Here is a 27,029-nt window from a genome sequence, read left to right as displayed (position 1 = left end):
GTAAATGTCTATATTTTTTGGCAAATGTATACCAAACGCTTAGAAAGTTACTTGGCACGTGGCAGGGCCCATAGAATAGTACCTGACACATAATACGTGCTATCATTACTATAAAGATGTCAGTTCTCTAGAAATTATAAATGTAATTCAATCCCAATCAAAATCCCAGTGAGATATTTTCTAGAAGTTGAGAAGCTGATTCTAAAATTCATTAGAAAGAGACAGTGAGTAACAACAGCCAGGAAAAATTTTACAAAGATCATGGGGGAGGGGTTTGTCTTACCATTAATAAGCAAAATGAGTTATTGGCACAGGAACAGACAAGTAGATCCGTGAGATAGTGTGTGTGTGTGTGTGTGTGTGTGTGTGTGTGTGTATGTTTAAAAATGGAATTTCATATAAGTGAGGGAAGAATAAATTGTTCCATACATAGTGTGGGAATAATTGGCTGTTGGTTATTTATCTATAAGGTCACTCTCACACTCTGCAAGCTTAAAAACAATTCTCATTGGTTTAAATAGCTTCTGTTTTTGATCATCTACTACCATGTTTTTAAATCAATATTTTGTCATTACTGCTTGCGACAGTTTGTAGGTAGTTATATATAAGCTCTGTTGATATATTAAGTTGGACCCCAAATCAAAACAGCCCTGGTTTCAACCCTTGTATCTGTTTCTAATTTTCTTTGTTTCCTTGAACAAATCACTTTCCCTTCAAGTGCTCAGTTCCATTGTCTACAAAGTGAGGTTTTATAAGATTCATTGATTAAGATCCAGACTTAGGTTCAACTAAAACTCTTGGGCTCCTGCAACTGTTTGGTGATTTTAAATAATCCTCACAACTCTATTTTCTCCCTTTTTTATAGCTGAGGAAACTAAAGTTCAGAGGATAGAATGGTTTGTACAGGACTCACACCCAGCAGTTGCTTGTTTCTGTTCTAATTAGGTTCAGCTGTTAATAAAAAGGCTTGGTGGCTCAAGATAGAAGTTTATTTTTTTCCCAGTAACATCAGCACAGTGTTAGGCAGTGCAGGGTGTGCATAGCAGCTCCTTGGTCATCAGAGGCCCTCAGAGGCCCTGGCTTCTTATCTTTATGCTTTGTCATCCTGAGTACTGTCTTCCATCCTCAGTGTTGCCTCAGAGGCTCAAGAGGGTTACTGTCATTCCAGCCATGATGTGATGGGGGACAGAGAGGTGAAGGGTATCTGTCTCCAAACCAAGTCAATTCACTCTGAAGGGCTTCCACAAAGATGCCATCTAGAATTTCTATTTCACTGGCCACTCCCATCTGCACAGGAGGTTTAAAATGCAGTTTTCTGAGCTGAACATATTGTTGCCTTGAGTCAATTATTAAGGAAGAGGGGGAGAATCGGAATCAACTCAAGAACTAGCATTTCTGCTACAGTGCTAAGCCTCACAACCAGGTCTACTGACCCATATGTGATTCTCTTTTCATTAACTCTATAGGCCTGACTCAGATTTGAAGTGACAACTTGGAGGGAGGATCAGGGTATATTTCATGGAGGAAATGGCATTTGGGTTGTCCCTGAATTGATGCTTAGAAGGTGGATAGTTGGAGCCAGGATTTAGGGAGTGCACTACAGTGGTGGGAACAAGATGATCACAGACTAGGAGGTGAGGGGGTAGATGAGGGGACAGGGTGTGGCTCAGGTTGACTGGGGCCCAAAATGAGTAACAGGATGCTGGCAGGAGCCCAGGCTTCTAGTTGGTGGGTTTGTGAAACATAGTTTCTTATAGCTCCTGCCTTAGATACATTACATACCCGGGGAATTCCCCTACAACCTCCCACACATATGCAAAACCTAGAACAACAAGGTTGGAACAGGCAAGAGGATAGAGGAGATCGTCCTCAATGTGGAGAGTTGCCTCAGCTCATGACGTTAGCTCCTGCTGGCCTGCCCGATGTTCTTGATGTCTCTCCTTTGGGTTCAGGTAGGGGTTCCCAAACTTTGCTGTACATTCAGATAACATGGAATCATTTTAACAAATACTGCCCACTGGCTCCTGACCCCAGAGAATCCGATTATATTTGACATGATTATACTGTTATTACACATAACATTATATATAATAGTATTACTATTATATATAATGTTAATAATAATGTTTTTATTATCAGTAAAATTTCTCATCAGCTTCCCCATGGGGAGGTGGGCAGTCTGGGAGGCGGTGTCAGCAGAAAGGTGTAATCCAGATGGTTTGACACAGCCAGTAGGTCACCTCCTGCCTTACTGGAGGATGCCATATTTGGCAATGTCTGACTCGGCGGTGATGTGTTCCCCATTAGCACTTTCACAAGATGATTTAGCACACATCTGGGGCTTTCTGGGTTGAAAAGCCAACACAAACGATTGCAAAGATGGATCTTCTGGGATTTAAAAAGTACTTAAAATTAAATCTCTTCTCCCCCATCTCTAACTAGTGGATCAGGTGGCCTTGTTTCAGTTCTGTGTAGGATCTGAGCAACACAGGGTTTAAAAGTACCTCTGCCGGCTTCCCTGGTGGCGCAGTGGTTGAGAGTCCGCCTGCCGATGCAGGGGACGCGGGTTCGTGCCCCGGTCCGGGAAGATCCCACATGCCACGGAGCGGCTGCGCCCGTGAGCCATGGCCGCTGAGCCTGCGCGTCCGGAGCCTGTGCTCCACAACGGGAGAGGCCACAACAGTGAGAGGCCCGCGTACTGCAAAAAAAAAAAAAAAAAAAAAAAAAAGAAAGAAAGAAAAAAGTACAGGTCTAGAGTTGGCACAGTTGGTACCCAAGGCTGTACCTGTTCTGGGGCTGGTGGGGGAGCCAAGCCCCCACTGGGGTCCTGGAACTGGGGGCACAGAGCCAGGCTGGACACCCGGATCCCCGCCCCTCCCCTCCCCCTCCCCTCCCCTCCCCCTCCCCTCCCCTCCCCTCCCCTCCCCCTCCCCCTCCCCTCCCCTCCCCCTCCCCCTCCCCTCCCCTCCCCCTTCCCCCTCCCCTCCCCCTTCCCCTCCTTTGCAACCAGCTTCTTGACTTTTCTAGAGGAGTTGCTGGAGAGCTGGATGAGAAGTGACAACCATATGTGTAAATTAACTCATTACCGGTAAAATTTGCAACACCCAGTGTAAATTTCCCCGGGTTCAAAGTTATTCAGGATAAGGATACAATTAGGCTGAAAACCTGCCTACTGGCAGCTGGATGGAGGAAGAGTGTGGGCAAGGGTTTCACAGAGGCCACAGTACTGTTCAGTTTGCAAATAGAAGAGGCTGAGAGTTAGCAGCCTGCCGGCCTCATCAGTGTTTAGATGAAATTACCGCTGCTGCCAATAGAGATTGACAATTTGAAGAGCTGAAAGTGCCTTGTCTCTTGATTGAATTTATTTATAAACCACATATTTTTGAACATGAGTAGAGGCAGCTGATCAAAAAGACAGACATGATGCGTAAACTATGTTGTTTAGCAAAAGTTGAAGTAAATAACATTTGTTATTTTGGTATCTCCTCATCAAACTCTCACCAGAACAATAATTCCGTAGCTCACCCAGCGTGGGACAGACCAATCCGATTATTCAACTATTGCAAGAGAAGCCTGAGCAAGAGAGATTTGCTGCTATAGCAGTTCCTTTTTCCTGAGGCATTCCCCCTTCAATGGAAGGGGATAAGAAGAGTGAAGGATAAGATGCAGGAAAGGAGAAGGGCAATTGTTTGTCTGTAGCTGGAGGCCTTCATTACCCCAATGAGGGGCAGGTTTGTTGAAGAAAGAGTTCTCTCTATAAAGGTTTTTGTCTAAAGGTTAATAGAATGGCTACAACAAAAGCTTTATTAAGGACACTTTCTTCAAAAGATGGATAAGTCAGAGAAAGTGAGAAAAAAAAGGAGGCAGTTTGAGAAGGACATGAATGACTTTCAAGAAGGGATTCAGGATGATTTAAAACAAGATTGCAGGTTGAGTAAATAGTAAACTAATATGGTTGAACATTTACCTAGTTCTAACTAAATGCCAGACACTCTTCTAAATGTTTTGCATGTATTAACTCATTTATCCTTATAATAAGCTCATTAGGTAGGTACTAGAATTATCATCCCCATTTTATAGTTGAAGAAACTATAGGCAAAGAGCAGTTAAATAATTTGTTCAGGGTCAAAATGCTAGTAAGTGGTGGAACCAAAATTTGATGCTAGGAAGTCTGGTTCCAGACCCCAGTCTCTTAACCACTGGTGTTCAAAGTGTAGTTTCTGGACCAGCAGAATCAGCAGCACTTGGGAATTCATTAGAAATGCAAACTCTGAAGCCTTCCCCCAGACCTGCTGACTCAGTGATTCTGGAGTGGAGATCAGAAATTTGATCTAACTGATCTAATTTCTCTCTCTCTCTCTCTCTCTCTCTCTCTCTCTCTCTCTCTCTCTCTTTTTGCTTGGGGTCTTTTTTTCTTGTGAGACCCAGAGAAGAATTTTCTTCTTATAAAATTTCAACACTGTGTGAATAATAGAGAAAATAAAAGTCTCCATCATTCTGTTCCCTCCTCCAATCCCACTTACCAGAGGTTGTGTATTAGTTTTCTATTGCTGCTGTAACAAATGACCACAAATTTAGTGGCTTAAAACAACATACTTCAAAGTGAAAGAGCGGCATGGACATATATACACTACCAAACGTAAGGTAGATAGCTAGTGGGAAGCAGCCGCATAGCACAGGGAGATCAGCTCGGTGCTTTGTGACCGCCTGGAGGGGTGGGATAGGGAGGGTGGGAGGGAGACGCAAAAGGGAGGGGATATGGAAACATATGTATATGTATAACTGATTAAATTTGTTATAAAGCAAAAAATTAAAAATAAATAAATAAATTAAAAAAAAACATACTTTATTATCTTGCAGATCTAGGGGTCAGAAAGCTGACAGTTTTCACTATGCTAAAGTCAAGTTGTAGGCAGGTTGCACTCCTGTCTGGAGGTTCTAGTGGAGAATCTGTTTGCAAGCTCATTCAGGTATTGGTAGAATTCTGTGCCTTGCAGTACTGAGGTTCTCCTTGCATTGCTGACAACTGTCTTCCAGGGGCTGCTCTTAGCTCCTAGAAGCCTCTTTCTGGTCCTTTCACATAGCCTCCTACGTCTCAGAACCAGCAACAAGGTGTCAAGTCCTTCTCATGCTACCATCTTTTTGATTCAGCTGGGAAAGTTTCTCCACTTTAAAGACTCATGTACTTAGATTGGGTTTACCCAGATAAACCATCATGGTCTCTGTATTTTAAGGGCCACAACCTTAATCACATCTGCAAAGCCATTTTTGTTATGTAAGATAACATATTCACAGATACCAGGGATTAGGATGTGAATATTTTGGGGAGGCCATTATTCTGTCTACCACAGTTTACCAGTTTGTTCTGTATACTTCTATTTTATTTCTGCTTCTCCAAATAGGGGTGTGTGTGTATGTATAGATCTACATATTTTCTTCTTTTTGTTTTTCACTAAACAAGGATCTTACCAGACATTTTGTTTCGCAATTGGCTTTTTGTTCACTTAACGGTATACCATACGCATCTTTCCAAATCATTACATATAGTTCTGCCTCATTCTTTTGAATGGCTACCTAGTGGTCCAGGAGATAGTTACATCACCATTTCCTTAAGCTATTGTCACTAATGGATATGTGAGCTGTTTCTATATTTTTATTCTTTTAAACACAGAGGCAGTGATCATCACTGTACATTTCTACACCTTTGCCCTCCTATAGTCTGTCCTCCACACAGCAGCCAGTGTATGATCATTTAAAAATATAAGCCTACTCAGTACCTTTCAATGTCTTCCCATCACACTTAGCTGGAATCTAACTTCCTTACCGTGGTCTACTAGGGCCTTCAGGATGTGGCTACCTGCCATCTCCACAACTGTTATTTTTCCTATTGCTCACTCCACTCCAGCCACAAAGACTCTTCCTTAAACACACCAAGCCCCTTTTCTACATCAGAACCTGTGGATTTTCTGTGTGGCTCACCCCCTGACTTGTTCTCTCTGATATGTCACCTTATCAGAGAAGTGTTCCCTGGTTGTCCGTTCAACAAACAATGGCATCCCTGCTTTCCTCCATCACTCTAGTCCCCTTATCCTGCTTTCTCTTTTATTCGTTATTCATCATTTGATGCATACAAAATGCATGCAGGGTAATGCATGCCATGTATATGTCAGTTATAGGTGATTATGAACAAAGCAATAAAGTGAACACAACTATATTTTCCTTCAGAGCACTGATCACCACCTGACATAGTTTTTGTAGTCACCTTCCTTACTGGAATGTAACACCTGTGTAGACTGTAACTTTGAGTTGTTTACTGCTGTCTCTTCAGTGTCCAGCTCAGTGTCTGGCACATACTAGTTGTTTAGTATTTGTTGAATAAATGAATTTGTGAAGATACATATACGTATATATATTTTTTAAATGTGTTTTTATTATTATTATTTTTTTGCCTGCATTGGGTCTTCATCGCTGCGCACAGGCTTTCTCTAGTTGCAGCGAGCGGGGGCTGCTCTTTGTTGTGGTGTGCGGGCTTCTCATTGTGGTGGCTTCTTGTGTTGCGGAGCATGGGCCCTAGGGCATGCGGGCTTTTGTAGTTGTGGCTCGCAGGCTCAGTAGTTGTGGCTTGTGGGCTTCAGTAGTTGTGGCCCGTGGGTTCTAGAGCACAGGCTCAGTAGTTGTGGGTCACGGGCTCCACGGCATGTGGGATCTTCCTGGACCAGTGATTGAACCCGTGTTCCCTGCACTGGCTGGCAGATTCTTAACCACTCGTCACCAGGGAAGTCACTGTGAAGATATGTTAGTAGAAGAGCAATTTCTGGGTCAAAGGAATTTCAAACTACCTTTTAAAAGATCACACTACCATATACTCCCACCAGCAGTATACTGTCTCCATGTTAATGACTTTTTATGTGAGACACTGTTTTTGAAATATGTAGGTTGTTATAAATAAAAATGAATCACAGGATTCTGGCTGTAAAGAATCACTTTTTTTCTTGCAGAGCATGGTGTGGAAAGCTTGATGATGGAGTTTATCTCTAGCTTGCTTTCCATAATTTGGGAGTAGGAGGGCTTCTTTCTCACAGTGCTTTTTGACTAGAAGAGAAGGTAGAGAGCAAGGCAGTGGGAGAGACTAAGTTCCTATCTGTGAAATAAAGGGGTTAGAGGCTAAATGCAATCAGATAAAATGTTCTATACTCACAAAAGTCTTCTCAGACCAGTTATGTAATATTGTAACCTCCATCTCATTTTTTATCAGTTGTATTGAGGCTTCATTTACATAAATAAAATTTATACGTTTTAAGTGTACAGGTTGATGATTTTCTTTGCTTTAAATTTCTCTGTTTGTCAATCCTCTTTACCTCTAAAGTTACATCTAATTACATCTTTTATTTTGGATCAATATTGTGAAGAAATTTATTCTCACAGAAGAAAGGCTATTTGAAAGTATACTTAGACCAGGTTTTAAAGAGATGCAGTGTAAAAATTCCTAGGTTTTATAGTCTTCTCCTTCTTTGTCTTCTCTCTAACCTTTCTAGAAATGACACTGAATCACAAAATGTCTGTTGTCACATCTTATTTCTAACTTTTCCTGTTTGTTTTTCAATAATTGTTTAATTCTTTTCATGTGCTTATTGTATAAACCTCTAGTCCTCTTTTCTGAGAGACTAATTTTCTCATTTATCTGGTGATTTCTTTGACAATGAAAACATTATTCAAACTCTGATATGAAGAAAGGGTATTGAATATAAAAATTGGCAGAACTTGCTAGTGTTTTAAATGGTGTGTGACTCTGAGATACTTCTCTGGATAATTAAGTAGAGGATCATTTCCTACCAGGAGGACACCCTGTATTTTGTCTTTAACAACTGTACTTTAATGTGAGGAGCTTGATAGAGGCAAGACAGACAACTGGACTAGGAGATAGAAGACCTGGCCTATTTGCCACTAGTTCTAGAATTCATAGATTATTTGGATAGTTAAGATATATGACATATAACTGTGATATAAAGCAAAAATGGAAACCTTTCTAGAAAGTTCTTAGGAACGTTCAGATGAGGGAGAGATTAATTCCAGCTGCTGCGATCAAGTGAAGTTCCATGGAGAAGTTGCCATCTGAGCTGAAACTTTGTGTTTCTTGGAATCTGGAAATTTGGAGATGGAGAAACAAGCAATCTAGGCAGAGAATAATGTGGGGAAACAAAGAGGCCAGAAAATATGTGGTATGTATAGAGAGCATTGGGTGATTATTTTTTTCTGGAAAGTGGATTGGGTTGGATGAAGAGCATGAGATGAACATTATCCCACTCTTGCCTTTCCTTGGCTTCCTTTGCTTAGTGGAATCATATTGGTATCTTCAAAACTAACTTGGCTAAATACTGAGAAGCTAATAAAGAAACTGTCAAAATCCAAATGGCCAGATGAAAAGATGTTCAACATCATTAGCCATTAGGGAAATGCAACTTAAAACCACAATGAGCTTATTACTACACACAGAATGGCTAAAATGAAAAATAGTGACAACACCAAATGCTGGTGAGGATGCAGAGAAACTGGATCACTCATACATTGCTGGTGGGATGTAAAATGGTACAGCTACTCTGGAAAACATTTTGGCAATTTCTTTAAAAAAAACTAAACATGCAACTACAATATGACTCAGCAATTGTATCTCTGGGCATTTATCCCAGAGCGATGAAAACTTATGTTCACACAAAAATGTGTACAAGAATATTTATAGCCAAATACTGGAAACAAACATCCATGTGCCCTTCAATGGGTGAATGGTTAAACATTGTGTGGCACATTCATACCATGGAATAAATTCAGCAATGAAAAGGAATACACTATTGATACATGCAACTACTTGGATCGATCTCAAGGCATTATGCTGAATGAAAAAGGGCAATCTCAAATGGTTACATAATGGATGATTCCATGTATATAAAATGTTTGAAATGAGAAAATTTGGGAGAAAGAAGAGATTAGTGGTTGCTAAGGGCTAGGGATGGGGATAGGAAGGTGGGAAGGAAGTGAAAGAGGTTTTAAAAGGGCAACATGAGGGATCCTTGTGGTGAAGGAATTATTCAGTTTCTTGGCTATCATGCTGTGTGCACAGTTGAGTACAGATAAAACAAGAAGCCTGAATAAGTTCAGTGGATTGTATCAATGTCAATATCCTGGTCATGATATTATACTATATTTTTGCAAGATGTTTCCATTGGAGGAAACTGGATAAACTGTTTATTATTTCCTGAAACTGCATTGGAATCTATAATTATATCAACAAAATTTCAGTTAAAAAATACCAATGGCACCAGGTTCTTTTTTTTTTCACTTAAAATATTTTATTGTGAAATACTTCAATGAATATTTTTTTACCTTTTTACAAAATCTCTCTTCACCAAAAAAAGTATATGTTATATTTGGTTCATAGCTTTGTGAAAGCATGAGTTTATATATTTTTATTAAAAAATAAAACATAACAGATTTGGTTAAGGCCCCTCTAAATCCAGAAAGTACCCTGAATTTGGTTTCTATTATTACCAGGCATGTTTATATAAACCTACTATGTAAGCAAGCATAATGCACAACATAGAATGAGTTTTGCATATATTCAAACTATGTATAAATCATGCCATTTTGCAACTTTCTTGTTTTTCACTGAACATTGGATCTTTGAAATACATCTTCTAAGTTAATACACGGAATGTTGGTATATTCATTCTCTTTCTTTCTTTTTTTTTTTTTTTTTGCGGTACGCGGGCCTCTCACTGTTGTGGCCTCTCCCGCTGCGGAGCACAGGCTCCGGATGCGCAGGCGCAGCGGCCATGGCTCACGGGCCCAGCCTCTCCGTGGCGTGTGGGATCCTCCCGCCCCGGGGCACGAGCCCGCGTCCCCTGAATCGGCAGGCGGACTCTCAACCACTGCGCCACCAGGAAAGCCCCAAAGTACCTGATTTTTTTTTGTCTTTTTCTTTCTTTTTTTTTTTTTTGTGGTACGCGGGCCTCTCACTGTTGTGGCCTCTCCCGCTGTGGAGCACAGGCTCCGGACGCACAGGCGCAGCGGCCATGGCTCACGGGCCCAGCCGCTCCGTGGCATGTGGAATCCTCCCGCACTGGGGCACGAACCCACGTCCCCTGCATCGGCAGGCAGACTCTCAACCACTGCGCCACCAGGGAAGCCCCTCATTTTAATTTTTAATAGGACTTTTTTTTTCTTTGCGGTACACGGGCTTCTCACTGTTGTGGCCTCCCCTGCTGCAGAGCACAGGCTCCAGACGCGCAGGCCCAGCGGCCATGGCTCCCAGGCCCAGCCACTCCGTGGCATGTGGGATCTTCCCGGACCGGGGCACGAACCCGAGTCCCCTGCATCGGCAGGCGGACTCTAAACCACTGCGGCACCAGGGTAGCCCCAATTTTTAATATGACTTTTTATGCAATACTTTGTTTTTCCATTTTTCTGTTAATGGATACTTAAATTGCATCCAATATTTTATTTTTACAAATGATGCTGCAGTGAAGTTTTTTTTTTTTTTTCGGTACGCGGGCCTCTCACTGCTGTGGCCTCTCCCGTCGCAGAGCACAGGCTCTGGACACGCAGGCCCAGCGGCCATGGCTCACGGCTCACGGGCCCAGCCGCTCTGCGGCATGTGGCATCTTCCCAGACCGGGGCACGAACCCACATCCCATGCATCGGCAGGCGGACTCTCAACCACTGTGCCACCAGGGAAGCCCTTCAGTGAATATTCTTATACAGGTACTCCATTACGTATGTGTGAATGGTTCTAATCTAAAATATAGTCCTAGAGGAATTGCTTTGTTGAAGGGTATACACTACTGTTAACTCCTAGTTATTGCCAAATCCAAAATGGTTATATATTTTTATACACCCACCAGTAAGGTATGAGAGCTCCCATTTCTCCATATCCTTGCCAACACTTTGTATTTTCGGTCTTTTAGTATTTGCCAATCTGTTGGGGTAACAGGGTATAACTTCATGGTTTCATTTGTCTTCCCCTGATTATTAATGAAGTTGAACTGTTTTTTGTACATTTATCAGGCACTGGTTTTTCCTCTTCCAGAAATGTTCTATGCCCTTTTCTAATTTTCTTCTGGTTGTCCTTAAAAACTTTTTTACTTACAGCCATTACATATACATTTTAAATACTAATTCTTGGTTACATGCATTATAAATATCTTCTCCAAACCTGTGGTTTATCTTGCACTATGGTTATAGGTCTTGGCCACATAGAAGATTTAAATTTTAATGCAATGAAATGTATCAGTATTTTCAATGTTCTGTTCCAGTTGTTTATCAAGAAATTATTCCTTGTGCTCATAGTGTCTTAAATGGTATGTACTCAGGTTCGGCTTTTCACAGTTATGTCTTTAGCCCACTTGGAGGCCATTTGTACACAGGGCAAGAAGTAGAGATCTAATTTCATTTCTCTCCAGTTTGTTTACTACTTTTCCAGTTTTCCTAGGGCCATTTATTGAATAATCTATTCTCTTCCCACAGATTTGTATGAAATCTCTGTTATAATTCAAGTTTTCATCATGATGGATCTGCTTCTGTGCTTTTTATTCTCATAAAGTCATCTATTTATCTTTTCTTACATATATAATATATATATTATATATATACATATATCACACTATCTTACAGTCTAAATTATGTTAGTAAGACTCATCACCTTTGCCCTAACTGATCTTTACATTTGTTCTTCCTTATATTTACTGACTTGGTTTCAAAGAAATCACTCCTTTTGTGTGTTTTTACTGAAACTGCACATAATGTTCCAATTTAATTTTAGGGATAATCACTTAATTTATAATATTGTGTCACCACCCATGAATATGATATCTCTTTAAACTTAATGTAGTTTATTTTTATCTATTTCAGCGAAAATACCAATGGCACCAGGTTCTTGAACCCAAATTTCTGACCCACAGTAACTAACATCAAGGCTTAAAGGCAGCCACATCTTCATAGTTCCTTTGCCTGGCCTCTACCCTCCTAATTAATTGTCAGGTTGTCAGTCATCTCATTTTCCACTTCTAAGATATTGGTCAATGTGTTCTCTTTTTGAACATGTGCAAAAGTCCAGAATCTGACACCATCACCTACTTAGCATGCTTCCATTCAGCTGTGGTTTCTAATTTGAGGGACCTGCCTCATTCATAGATGATTGAAACAATGGATGGCTATAATTTCCAGGTGCAATTTGATCGCCAGATGTGCCAGCCATGGAGGTACACTGCTTGGATCTCCTTTCAAGAAATAACTTGCTGTTCATCTGCAAGTTGTACAGTGAGCTGACACTCTCCAGGTGCAGCATCTTTAGGATCTGCCTCAGTGTTTGAGGGGAGGCCACGTGCTTCCGAGGTGGCCATCAGCCAATGACTGAGAATGGTGTATTTACTAGTGCCTGGTCCTTTCTGTCCAATGGGGTTTGCTTCTAATGGGAAATCTTTGCTCCAGATCTCCCCATTGGGCTTGCCAAGATTTTCTCAGATCTACACGTTGACCTGAAACTCTCCTTGCTAAAGCTTGCTTCCTTTCCACTTTCCTTCCACATATGTCAGATCTGCATCACAATCTGAAGCCTCTTCCTGCTTATGCTGCTTTATTCCTTTTTTTGTCTTTCATGCACATTACTCTCCAGTAAACCTTGTGCACTCCTAAACTTCTCAAGATCTGCTTCCTGGAGACCCAAACTTATATACAATAGAAGTACCTTCAATAACTCTTCCAGTTAAATGGCCACAGTATAACAGTTCTTTGTGTGAACAGTAACTATGCCATCCATACTATAAGAATTATGAACACTCAATAGTAGAACAGTTGTTTTCTCATGTTGGTGGTTATACTCAGTATGGACAGATGTTGTTGTTACAGTAAAGTTGGCTTAAGGTGATAGGTGGCTGGAGTGAAACACAGATAAAGCAAGGAGGTCAGTGGGATTAAAGAGTGGGGAGGAATAGCACAGTTATAGCATTCACTGGGGCACCATTATTGATGTCATAGTTCCATCAATCAATATTGTGAAAATGAGTACACTACACAAAGCAATCTACAGATTCAATGCAATCCCTATCAAATTACCAATGGCATTTTTTATGGAACTAGAACAAAAAATCTTAAAATTTGTATGGAGACACAAAAGACCCCGAATAGCACAGTTACAGCATTCACTGGGGCACCATTATTGATGTCATAGTCAAAAGTAGAAGACAGGAGGGGAAGAAGAATCTAAGCACTTACATGAGATACCTACTTGTTGGGTTGGTTAAATTTTATATTTCTTGAAAATTAAGTGATGATCTCATTAAGGCCCAAGCTCACAATCAACACAAAGGCTTTTACAAGTTTCCCCTCACTGCTCTAGAGAAAGGTTTTGACTTAAGATCATAGCCTCGTGGTTGTTTATAAAATCTATACCTTAAAATTATTGCAACGATGTTACAGGCTCTTGATTTTAAAAAATCCAGGAAACCTAGTGGTTCCTGGGCAGCATATACCTATTTAATCAGAAAGTCGTATTTCATATTTTAGAGAAGGCACCCCTCCTTGCATACCTCCCCTGCTCTCTCAGGAAAAGGCTCTATTTCGGTTACTTGTTTCCATATGTCAGGTTTTCTGGCATGTCATTCTGATCCTATTGATCACAACTACAATTCTTGCTGGCAGAATCTCTGGGCATAGTAGGTCAACTAGAGAAAAAAATAATTGTATTTGGTTAAGAGGTTTTCTTCTTTGTTCCAGGTGCTGGAGTTGTCACGGTGAATAAGACATCTCTACCCTAATTGAAGTTTATAGGTTAGTGGGAGAGATAGACAAACTATTAGAATTATAATGTTGGAAATTGATAAGTGTGATGAAGAAAACTAGAGCAGGGTAATGGGCTAGAGAGATATAAAGCATTCTGTTTTAGAAAGGACAGCAGAAAAGTTTTCTCTGAGAAGGTGTCATTTGGACAATGATCTGAATGAAGTGAGAATAAGCCATGAAGATATCTAGGGGAAGAGTGATTCAGACAAAGGAAACAGCAAAGGCAAATAACCTGACATAGAAGTTGCTTGATATATATGAAATATATATATGTGTGAAATATAGTAAGGAGAACATGTTTTGAGTGTAATGAAGTCAAAGAAATCAGCAGCAGATGGATACTGTAGGGCTATAGGCCATGGTAAGGATAAGAGTTGTTTCTAAGCATGGCAGTTCCATCATCTATATCACCTTTATCAGTCGGTCATCACGTTTATTAGCATTGTCCATTAGTGCCTGATCCTCTCACCCTAAATTGCCTTTGGATTCTTTAACACACATTTGCTAGGCACCTATTTTGAATATAGCACTGTGCTCATTGTATTTGGGTATGGACATAAAAAGAGAAATAATACCTAGCCTCTGTCCTCTTATTGTTAGCCATCTGATGAAGGAATGCAGACACATGCAATATCACCATTTGCCTTTTGTTCACATTAAGGGCCTTGAGAGAAGTATGAGGCGCTATGGGAATGCTTTCTGCTAATTTTCTTATTGTAAGGGAGGGATTTCAGCATTAATACCCCACAAAAATAATTTCTTACATATTTATAGTGTTAACTGTTTACAAGGCATTTTGCATTATGGTCATAATCCTCCTTACTGAAATGAGCTAACTTTTAAAAACATCTAACAGTGCCTGGTACATAGCAGGTACCTAGTAAATGGTAATTAGCTTTTTCTTCACAACCATCTAAAGGTTGCTCAGGTTGCTAGGTATGCTCAGTGCTGAAATAATGAGCTTGTTGCCAAATAGCCCATAAATGGCAGAGCAAGGGCTTTGTGTCACGCTCATGTTGTTACAAGAACAGAGACTTGCTTAGGTTACTTCACACATTGGAGGGATGGGGTTGCCAATATTGGTGAAGAAATTGGCAGGAATCTCAGTGCAGACACCTGAAATAGCTACATAGTTGGACTTCATGAGGACTGGAAGGAGGTTTGCAGAAACTAAAGATTTTCAAAATTCAATACAACTCTAGTGAATTATGAGTTGGTGGCAACTTGTTGCAATAGGACTCCAGGGTGGGTGCGGGCCGAGGAGCAAGGTTGGGCATCACCATTGCCTGGCAAAGTGCTTTCCCAAATTACACTTCCAGTAGCTAGAGACACCACCAGAGGTTAATGGCCAAGAGTTGTATGATTGAATTAGATGGATGCTTCCTAATTTTTTCAGATGTATTGAGGTATAATTGCCAAATAAAATAGTAAAATATTTAAAGTGTACAATGTGATGAACATATACATTGTGAAAGGATACCCCTCACTGAGTTAATTAAAACATCCATCACCTCACAGATTTACATTTTTGTTTTGTTTTGTTTTGTGAGGGCATTTAAGTCCTACTCTCAGCAAATTTCAATTATACAGTACACTGTTATCAATTATACTCACCATGTTTTACATTAATTAGACCCTCAGATCTTATTTATCTTATAAGTGAAAGTTTGTACCCTTTTACTAACCTATATCTATTCCCCAACCTCCCAGCCCCTGCCCTGGCAATGACTTTTCTACTCAGATTCTATGAGTTTGACTCCTTTCTTTCTTGTTTTTTTTTTAAATTTAATTTTATTTACTTTTTATACAGCAAATTCTTATAAGTCATCCATTTTATACACATCAGTGTATACATGTCAATCCCAATCTCCCAATTCATCACACTACCACACCCATGCCCCTGCCGCTTTCCCTCCTTAGTGTTCATACATTGTTTGTTCTCTACATTTGTGTCTCAATTTCTGTCCTGCAAGACGGTTCATCTGTTCCATTTTCCTAGGTTCCACATATATGCGTTAATATACGATAATTGTTTTTCTCTTTCCCACTTACTTCACTCTGCATGACAGTCTCTAGATCCATCCACGTCTCAGCAAATGACCCAATTTCGTTACCTTTTATGGCTGAGTAATATTCCATTGTATATATGTACCACATCTTCTTTATCCATTCGTCTGTCAATGGGCATTTAGGTTGCTTCCATGACCTGGCTATTGTAAATAGTGCTGCAATGAACATTGGGGTTCATATGTCTTTCTGAATTATGGTTTTCTCTGGGTATATGCCCAGTAGTGGGATTGCTGGGTAATATGGTAATTCTATTTTTAGTTTTTTAAGGAACCTCCATACTGTTCTCCGTAGTGGCTGTATCATATTACATTCCCACCAACAGTGCAAGAGGGTTCCCTTTTCTCCACACCCTCTCCAGCATTTATTGTTTATAGATTTCTTGATGATGGCCATTCTAACAGGTGTGAGGTGTTACCACATTGTAATTTTCATTTGCATTTCTCTAATGATTAGTGATGTGGAGCATCCTTTCCTGTGCTTCTTGGCCATCTGTATGTCTTCTTTGGAGAAATGTCTATTTAGGTCTTGTGCCCATTTTTGGATTGGGTTGTTTGTTTTTCTCAATATTGACCTGTGTGCACTGCTTGTAAATTTTGGAGGTTAATCCTTTGTCACTTTCTTCATTTGCAAATATTTTCTCCCATTCTGAGGGTTGTCTTTTGGTCTTGTTTATGGTTTCCTTTGCTATGCAAAAGCTTTTCAGTTTCATTAGGTCCCATTTGTTTATTTTAGTTTTTATTTCCATTTCCCTAAGAGGTGGGTCAAAAAGGATCTTGCTGTGATTTATGTCATAGAGTGTTCTGCCTATGTTTTCCTCTAAGAGTTTGATAGTGCCTGGCCTTACATTTAGGTCTTTAATCCATTTGGAGTTTACTTTTGTGTATGGTGTTAGGGAGTGTTCTAATTTCATTCTTTTACATGTAGCTGTCCAGTTTTCCCAGCACCACTTACTGAAGAGGCTGTCTTTTCTCCTTTGTATATTCTTGCCTCCTTTATCAAAAATAAGGATACCATATGTGTGTCGGTTTACCTCTCAGCTCTCTATCGTGTTCCATTGATCAATATTTCTGTTTTTGTGCCAGTAGCATACTGTCTTGATTACTGTAGCTTTGTAGTATGGCCTGGAGTCTGGGAGCCTGATTCCTCCAGGTCCGTTTTCTTTCTCAAGATTGCTTTGGCTATTCGGGGTCTTTTCTGTTTCCATAAAAATGGTGAAAGTTTTTGTTCTAATTCTGTGAATAATGCCATTGGTAGTTTGATAGGGATTGCATTGAATATCTAGATTGCTTTGGGTAGTATAGTCATTTTCACAATGTTGATTCTTCCAATCCAAGAACATGGTATACCTCTCCATCTGTTTGTATCGTCTTTAATTTCTTTCATCAGTGTCTTATAGTTTTCTGCATAGAGGTCTTTTGGCTCCTGAGGTAGGTTTATTCCTAGGTACTTTATTCTTTTTGTTGCAATGGTAAGTGGGAGTGTTTCCTTAATTTCTCTTTCAGATTTTTCATCATTAGTGTATAGGAATGCAAGAGATTTCTGTGCATTAATTTTGTATCCTGCTACTTTACCCTATTCACTGATTAGCTCTAGTAGTTTTCTGATAGCATCTTTAGGATTTTCTATGTATAGGGTCATGTCATCTGCAAACACTGGCAGCTTTTTTTCTTCTTTTCCAATTTGGATTCCTTTTATTTCATTTTCTTCTCTGATTGCTGTGGCTAAAACTCCCAAAACTGTGTTAAATAGTAGGGTGAGAGTGGACAACCTTGTATTGTTCCTGATCTTAGAGGAAATGGTTTCAAGTTTTCACCGTTGAGAACAATGTTGCCTGTGGGTTTGTCATATATGGCCTTTTTTATGTTGAGGTAAGTTCGTATTTCTGCAGTGTCACTTGTTATTTCTCCTTTTTCATTTCTAATTCTGTTGATTTGAGTCTTCTTTTTTTCTTGTGTCAGACTAGTGGTTTGTCAATTTTGTTTATCTTCTCAAAGAACAAGCTTTTAGTTTTACTGATCTTTACAATTGTTTTCTTCATTTCTTTTTCATTTATTTCTCATCTGATCTTTATGATTTCTTTCCTTCTGCTAACTTTGGGGTCCTTTTGCTTTTCTTTCTCTAGTTGCTTTAGGTGTAAGGTTAGGTTGTTTATTTGAGATGTTTCTTGTTTCTTGAGGTAAGCTTGTATTGCTATAAATTTCCCTCTTAGAACTGCTTTTGCTACATCCGATAGGTTTGGGGTCATTGTGTTTTCACTGTCATTTGTTTCTAGGTATTTTTTTTTATTTCCTCTTTGATTTCTTCAGTGATCACTTCGGTATTAAGTAGTGTATTGTTTAGCCTCCATGTGTTTGTTTTTCTAACAGATTTTTTTCCTGTAATTGATATCTAGTCTCATAGCATTGTGGTCAGAAAATTTACTTGATATGATTTCAATTTACTTAAATTAGCAAGGCTTGATTTGTGACCCAAGATATGATCTATCCTGGATAATATTCCATGAGAACTTGAGAAGAAAGTGTATTCTATTGTTTTTGGATGGAATGTCCTATAAATATGAATTAAGTCCATCTTGTTTCATGTATCATTTAAAGCTTGTGTTTCCTTATTTATTTTCTGTTTGGATGATCTTTCCATTGGTGAAAGTGGGGTGTTAATGTCCCATATTATGATTGTGTTACTGTCGATTTCCCCTTTTATGGCTGTTAGCATTTGCCTTATGTATTGAGGTCCTCCTATGTTGGGTGCATAAATATTTACAATTGTTATATCTTCTTCTTGGATTGATCTCATGATCATTAGGTAGTGTCCTTCCTTGTCTCTTGTAACATTCTTTATTTTAAAGTCTATTTTATCTGATGTGAGTATTGCTATCCAGGTTTCTTTTGATTTCCATTTGCATGGAATATCTTTTTCCATCCCCTCACTTTCAGTCTGTATGTGTCCCTAGGTCTGAAGTGCGTCTCTTGTAGACAGCATATATATGTGTCTTGTTGTTGTATCCATTTAGCCATTCTGTCTTTTGGTTGGAGCATTTAATCCATTTACATTTAAAGTAATTATTGATATGTATATTCCTATTACCATTTTCTTAATTGTTTTGGGTTTGTTATTTTAGGACTTTTCCTTCTCTTGTGTTTCCTGCCTAGAGAAGTTCCTTTAGCATTTGTTGTAAAGCTGGTTTGGTGGTGCTGAATTCTCTTAGCTTTTGCTTGTCTGTAAAGGTTTTAATTTCTCCATCAAATCTGAATGAGATCCTTGCTGGGGAGAGTAATCTTGGTTGTAGGTTTTTCCCTTTCATCCCTTTAAATATGTCTTGCCACTCCCTTCTGGTTTGCAGAGTTTCTACTGAAAAATCAGCTGTTAACCTTATGGGGATTCCCTTGTATGTTATTTGTTGCTTTTCCCTTGTTGCTTTTAATATTTTTTCTTTGTATTTAATAGTTTGATTAATATGTGTCTTGGCGTGTTTCTCCTTGGATTTATCCTGTATGGGACTCGCTGTACTCCCTGGACTTGATAGAGTATTTGCTTTCCCATATTAGGGAAGTTTTCTACTATAATCTCTTCAAATATTTTCCCAGTCCCTTTCTTTTTCTCTTCTTCTTCTGGGACTCCTATAATTCGAATGTTTGTGTGTTTAATGTTGTCCCAGATGTCTCCAAGACTGTCCTCAATTCTTTTCATTCGTTTTTCTTTATTCTGCTCTGTGGTAGTTATTTCCACTATTTTATCTTCCAGGTCACTTATCCGTTCTTCTGCCTCAGTTATTCTGCTATTGATTCCTTCTAGAGAATTTTAAATTTCATTTATTGTGTTGTTCATCACTCTTTGTTTGCTCTTTAGTTCTTCTAGGTCCTTGTTAAAGGTTTCTTGTATTTTCTCCATTCCATTTCTAAGATTTTGGATCACCTTTACTATCATTACTCTGAATTCCTTTTCAGGTAGACTGCCTATTTCCTTTTCATTTGTTTGTTCTGATGGGTTTTTAACTTGCTACTTCATCTGCTATGTGTTTCTTTGTCTTCTCATTTTGTTTAACTTACTTTGTTTGGGGTCTCCTTTTCACAGGCTGCAGGTTCGTAGTTCCCATTGTTTTTGGTTTCTGCCCCCAGTGGCTAAGGTTGGTTCAGTGGGTTGTGTAGGCTTCCTGGTGGAGGGGACTAGAGCCTGTGTTCTGGTGGATGAGGTTGGATCTTGTCTTTATGGTGGGCAAAACTGCGTCTGGTGGTGTGTTTTGGCATGCCTGTGACCTTATTATAATTTTAGGCAGCCTCTCTGCTCATGGGTAGAGTTGTGTTCCTCTCTTGCTAGTTCTTTGGCATAGGGTGATGTGTCCAGCACTGTAGCTGGCTGCTCATTGATGGGAGCTGGGTCTTTGCATTGAAATGGAGATCTCTGGGAGGGCTTTCACTGTTTGATATTTCGTGGAGCAGGTAGGTCTCTGGTGGACCAGTGTCCTGAACCTCTTCCACCTCAGAGGCACATGTCTGACACCCGGCCAGAGCACCAAGACCCTGTCAGTCACACGGCCAGGTACGTGGGGAGTTTCTTGCCTTTTGGGAGGTCTGAGGTCTTCTGCCAGCGTTCAGTAGGTGTTCTGTAGGAGTTGTTCCACATGTAGATGTATTTCTGATGTATTTGTGGGGAGGAAGGTGATCTCCACATCTTACTCCTCTGCATCTTGAAGGTCTCTGTCACTACCTTTTTAGACTCCTCTAGGTACTTCCTATTTTGATGAGATAGTTAGCTAATTTACCTGGTTGACTGGAGTTGTATACATGTGGGCACTGCCTGTGGAGGGAGAAAGCAACAAAACCTCTCAAATAGCATTATTCTCTTGGTTTGCATGTTAGATTATCACTGAGGAACTTGGTTCAGGCAAATTTGAGTTAAATAGTTCAGCATATTTGGTTATGTGATACTTGAATGGAAATTTGTACCAGTCCCCAGGGGCAATAGCTGAGAGCATTGCCAAGAGGAATTTATTTAAGGCTGAAAATCTTTAAAGAGGCATTACACCTCCTGCTCTACTCTAGATTTGCCATTGCATACAACGCCTGGAAAATTAGAGTCCAGAGGACCTTGGAGAGTGGCTAAGCACAGCTTCCAGCAGCTGTTTCCTCTGTATTCTGCTTCTCTCCAAGAGTCCTACAAGACCATTTGATTCAGAATTCTAGGAAAAAGAGGGCTGCTGTTGTATCTGGAATGACTTCCTTCTTGGATGGTCCTTTCCCTTCCTTCTCTCCTTTCGTATTTATTAAGCACTTGCTGAACCAGCCACTGTTTCTCCTCCATCCTTAGTCTATCACAGACATATGGGTTAATTTGTCATCCTAAATCTTAACTCTGATTTATTGTCACTTATCAGCTTAAAAATCCTTTTGTCTCTCTCCATAGCACATAAAAGAAAGCTTTATCTCTGCCCTGGGTACTAGTCCAGATCCTTGTTTTGTGATCTTAGATTATAGGTTATCTGAGACCTCTTCTTCCCTGGAGTTTCTGTGATTCTGGGCTATGGTGCCCAGTTCAGGTTCTGAGCTTGTTTTGTTTTGTTTTTGTTCACTGCTGTATTCCTTAATCACTTGAACAATGCGTGATCCATACTAGACATTCAATAAATACTGGTTGAATAAGTGAAAACCTAGGACAGAAAGAAATTGCTTGTCTAATTTACCGAGTCACAGCTCCCTGGGAGGATCCAGTTCTATCTGTGGTCCTTGGTCATTAATCATAAGAAAAGATATTCAACTTCATTTAAATCAGAAGAATGCAAATTAAAATTGCACTGATATCATTTTCAACTATCAGATTGGGAAGGGTGAACATGTTTGATAGCATACTGTGTTGGCAAAAGCTTGGGGAAGCAGACTTGTTACACGTGAGAATGTGAACTAATATAACCTCAGAGGGCAATTTGACAATATTTAGCAAAATTAAAATTGTCTGTACACTTTGCTACATATAGTAGTTCTATGTATAAGAATTTTTTTTTTTTTTTTTTTTTGGTACGCGGGCCTCTCACTGTTATGGCGTTTCTTGTTGTGGAGCACAGGCTCCGAACGTGCAGGCTCAGCGGCCATGGCTCATGGGCCCAGCCGCTCCACGGCATGCGGGATCTTCCCGGACCGCGGCACAAACCTGTGTCCCCTGCATCGGCAGGCGGACTCTCAACCACTGCGCCACCAGGGAAGCCCAAGAAATTTTTTAAACAAATGTGCTCTCATGTTACCCTACTCCTTTCACTCTTAAGCTCTCCTGAACAACAGTTTGATTTTTCTCTACTGGAATGTCCAACACCTCCTCCTATATCTCACTCTCCTCTGCTGACCTTGATTCCTACTTCATTGAGAAAACAGAGGCAATCAGAAGAGAACCTGCACATGCTACTGGCATCTCTCCCACTTACCCACATCTGTGCCCAGGAACTCTGTCTTCACTCTTGTTACTGAGGATGATCTGTCCATACTCCTCGCATCTCTGCCCTAGATTCCATTTCCTCTACTCTGTTAGTACAATGGCAGATGCAGCAATTCTACCTTGTCTCCTTTATGGTCAAATTTTTCTTCTCCTCTAATCTGATTAGCATACAAAAGTTTTTAAATCTTAAAAAACGCTGATGTCTCACTTTGCCCTTTTCTCTATTTATCTTCCCCTCAAAAGAGTTCCCTATACTATCTGTCCTCAGTCCCTCTTTCTCCATTTACCCTTCAACTATCTCCAATCAGGCTTTCTCTCTCACCACTCCACCAAATGTTCTTGTCAAGGTTACCAGTCACTTTCAGTAAACCAGATTCTAAGAACATTTCCCCGTCCTTTTTTGACCTATCTGCTATATTTGACCTGGTTGATTGCTCCCTACTCCTTGGAGACTTTCTTCACTTGGCTTTCAGGAAGAGTTCCTTCTCCCAATTCTTCTCCAACCTCTCTTCTGGCTGCTCCTTCTCAGAGTCCTTTCCTTATTCCTCATCATCTTCTTGACTTCTATATGTTGTGGCTGTCCCAGTGATGCTGAAAGCTCGGCCTCTGTGCACTGGTGCTGAATCAAATCTCAGAGACAGAGTTTTGGGTGAAGTAGAAAAGAATAGTTTTATTGCTTTGCCAGGCAAAGGGAGACATAGTGGGCTCCTGCCCCGAAAAACTCTGTGTCCCCACCTGGGAGGATTTGATGAGGAGTTTTATAGCAAGGGTTCAAGGGTGGGGTTGCTGACAAGATTAGGGTGTGTTCGGGCCTCCCCCCCGCCCCCCCACTCCTTTAATCTGGGCTCAGGTAATCTTGATGAGCTTCTCTGGTTCCTTTAGTGTAGCCTCGGGTGATTTCTTGGCTGCTCCTCCCTTTATTAGCAACTGTTTGAATCTGCCCTTTGGAACTTGGGGAGGGGGGAAGGTCATGGAGGCTGGGGTCCTTTCCCTACAAACAAGAAAACAGGGGACAGAAAGGCTTCTGTACCCAGGAGCCCCACAGGCTCCTGCATGGTTTCACTAGGGCTCAGTTGTGACCTCTACATTTATATTCATTTATATTCACTCCCTAGGCAGTCTCATCTAATCCCATGACTTTCCATAGCATATATATGTTGATCACTTCCAAGTTAGATTTAACGGATACCTCTGCCATGAACTCTAGATTTGTAAATCCAATTGCTTACTTGACACGTCCACTTTGATGTCTAACATATAGTCAGTTATGCTGTAACACGTGCCTTGAAAACACGAATTTATTCCAATGTGATTGATAAATTCGGGGACAATTTGAGTGTAATGTGGATTTGGCTTATGTGCGATTTTGTCCAAGAAAATCACTTGGAGAACACAGAAAACTCTGGCTGAACTGAGCCATTTAGAATTGCACAAAACACACGTATGCACACATTTCAAATATCTACCAGTTTACCATCTGTGTTAGGAGTCACACCCATCTACCTCTGTCTTTATAACTTTGCCTCAGATTTCAGATAGACCTCTTTCCAACTCTTCAGCTAACTCACAAACTGTAGTCCTTCTGATGCCTACTTGCACAAGTGAACTTCCTGTGTGGGATTAAGGTCATAGTAAGGGTTTTTCTGGAAGAACTTAGGAAATTTTGTCTTACAGTCTCTTCTCCCTATACATGCCCCTGTGGGAGGGGAGACTCCGAGTTAGCTGGACATACACCTTAAGATCAATATCTTTCAGCGTGAGAGCCTCTGCTGGCTTTTTTTTTCTTTTATTTAATGCAAATGGACTTCATTCCAAGGGATAAGCTGCCAGACTTCTTCCCACTTTCCCTGATTCTAGTAAATTTACCAAGTATGGCATGATGTGAATCCTTATGCAGCTATGGCAACTCATTAGAGTTCTTCCTAAACAACAAATATTCATTTTTATTTACATGCATTGTTTTAAGCACTTTTCAAAATATTAACCATTTAATCTTAAAGATGAGTAAATGGGCTCAGGAAGATTAAGTTGTCCAAGGTTACACGACTAGTAAGAAATAGGCCCAGACTTTGATTATGTCAGTCTTACTCTAGAGCCCATGTTTCACTATATTGTCTCACTGGTTATTGCAGAAAAAGCACCACTTTCTTGCAACTCAGAAAACCTGAGTTCTTATCCTAACTTTGCTATTTCTTTGCTATGTGATCTTGGGGAAGTCTCCTTATCCTCTCTGGGACTTAGTTTTTCCATTTGTAAAATGAAAACATTCAGTTGAGAGTAGACACTCCCATGAGGAAGTAAGAGGTATATTAAAAGACTGAGAGGACTTCCCTGGTGGTCCAGTGGTTAAGACTCTGTGCTTCCAATGCTGGGGGTGTGAGTTTGATCCCTGGTTGGGGAACTAGGATCCCACATGCCTCGTTGCATGGCCAAAATAAATAAATAAATAAAAGACGGAGAATTATCTTTCTTTTGAGAGTTATCTTGTGTTATATATGACTGTTGATGAGGGAGGGAGATTATAATTGAGTACCACTGGTTTCAATGCTCTCTTAAGAGTCTTTCCAGCTCTATGCTTATAGGGTATTATGTGTGATGTAAAATCCAGGGTGTCATGTTTAAAACAAGCTCTATTTAAATCAATATTCAAAATATAATCAATCCTCAAGAAATATCTTGAAATTTTTAATTTTCTCAATCTCATTAAGGTCCAGGGGAACTTGCAGTATTTAACCAAGTTGGAAAACTTCTCGCATGGTTCATTCTGCCTGAAGCTCTCTTAACTTTCCTCCCATTCTGTTAGCCTTTCCTTCTCTTATTTACTCTCAAGATCTCTAAATAAATGTCACTTCCTTTGGGAAATCTTCCTGGATTCAGTTTCTAGACTGTATTAGGTTCCCCAGTATGCACTTCCAAACCACTTTGGGTCAATGCATTTCTGTTTGAGGAGAAAAAAAAGTAAACACATGTGCTTAACTGACCATCTTGAAAGTGAAGCCGGACTGTGTTTTAAAAGTTTTCTTAGCAGAGAAGCCTTTAAAAATAACATCATTGAGGTATAATCGATATGAAAGAAACTGCATATATTTATGTAGTACAATTTGATATATTTTGACTTAAGCATAAACCCATGAAGCCATCACCATAATCAAGAGAAGGAACCTATCTATCATCTCCAAAGGTTTCCTCATTCCCTTTCGTAATCCCCTCCTCCCATATGATTGTTCTCACCTACCCCCATGCTGTTATTGATCTGCTTTCTAGTTGTTGGATATTATGAATAAAGCTGTTATGAAGATTCATGTACAAGTCTTTGTATGAACACATATTTTAACTTCTCTTGAGTAAATTCCTCGGGGTGGTATGGCTGGGCCATATGGTAAGTATATACAAAACTATTTTCCAAAATTGTACCATTGTACAATTTTACCATTCCTACCAGCATTGAACCATTTTACCATTCCTACCAGCAGTGTATGAGAAGTCCAGTTGCTTCACAACTTCAGCAATGCTTGGTATGAGCAGTCTTTTTAGTTTTAGACATTCCAGTATGCCTAAAGTGGTACCTCCAGATTTTAATTTGCTTTTCCCTCATGTCTTATAATGTTGAGCAATATTTTATGTGCCTATTTGCTATCCATATATATTCTTTGGTGAGTATTTTTGCCCATTTTTGAATTGGGTTGTTTTCTTATTAAACTTCATTTGTTTTTGTATATTCTAAGTACAATGCTTTATCAGATATGTGATTTGCAAATAATTTCTCCCAGTGTGTAGCTTGTCTGTTTATTCTCTTAACAGTGTCTTTTGAAGAACAGAATTTATTAACTTGGATGAAGTTCAATTTATTAATTATTTCATGGGTTGGACTTCTAGTTTAGTATGTAATAAATCTTTGCATAATCCACACTCAACATTTTCTTCTATTTTCTTCTAGATGATGTATAGTTTTAGGCTTTTACATTTAAGTTTATGATACATTTTCAGGTAATTTTTGTATATGCTGTGCAATTTGCATCAAGGTTTAATTTTTTGCATATACGATCCAATTATTCCTTCACAATTTGTTGACAATACTATCCCTTCTCCACTGAATTGCCTTTGCACTCTGGAAAAATTCAATTGACCATATGTACATATGGGTCTGTTTCTGGACTCTATTCCATTGGTCTATTTGTCTATATTTACTCTAATATCATACAGTCTTGTTATTATAGCTTTAGAATATGTCTTGAAATCAGGTAGTGTAAATACTCCAACTTTTTTCTTCTCTTTCAAAATTGCTCTGGCTAATCTAGATTGTTTGCCTTTCTATCTAAGGCAATTTTAAAATTTGCTTCTTGATATTTTATAAAAAGATCCTACTGGAATTTTGATAGGGATTGCATTGAATCTATAGATAAATTTGGAGAGCATTGACTCATAACAATACTGATTTTTCCAATCCACAGATATAGTATCTTATTTTTTAGGTCTTCTTTAATTTCTCTTAGAGATAATTTTAGTTTTCAGTCTTGCACATCTTTTTCCAGGTTTATCTCTTATTTCTTTTTGGTGCTAATGTAAATTATATTGATTAGTTCTTTTAATTTCATTAATGATTGTTTATTGCTCATATATAGAAATATAATTGACTTTTGTATACTGATCTTATATCTTATAACATTGCTAACTTTTCTGTAGCTAGTAATTAGCAACTTTCCTATAAA

Source organism: Mesoplodon mirus, assembly GCF_964341445.2.
Source record: "Mesoplodon mirus genome assembly, chromosome: X".
Taxonomy (NCBI): Eukaryota; Metazoa; Chordata; class Mammalia; order Artiodactyla; family Ziphiidae; genus Mesoplodon; species Mesoplodon mirus.
Note: the sequence above shows the minus strand (reverse complement) of the source record.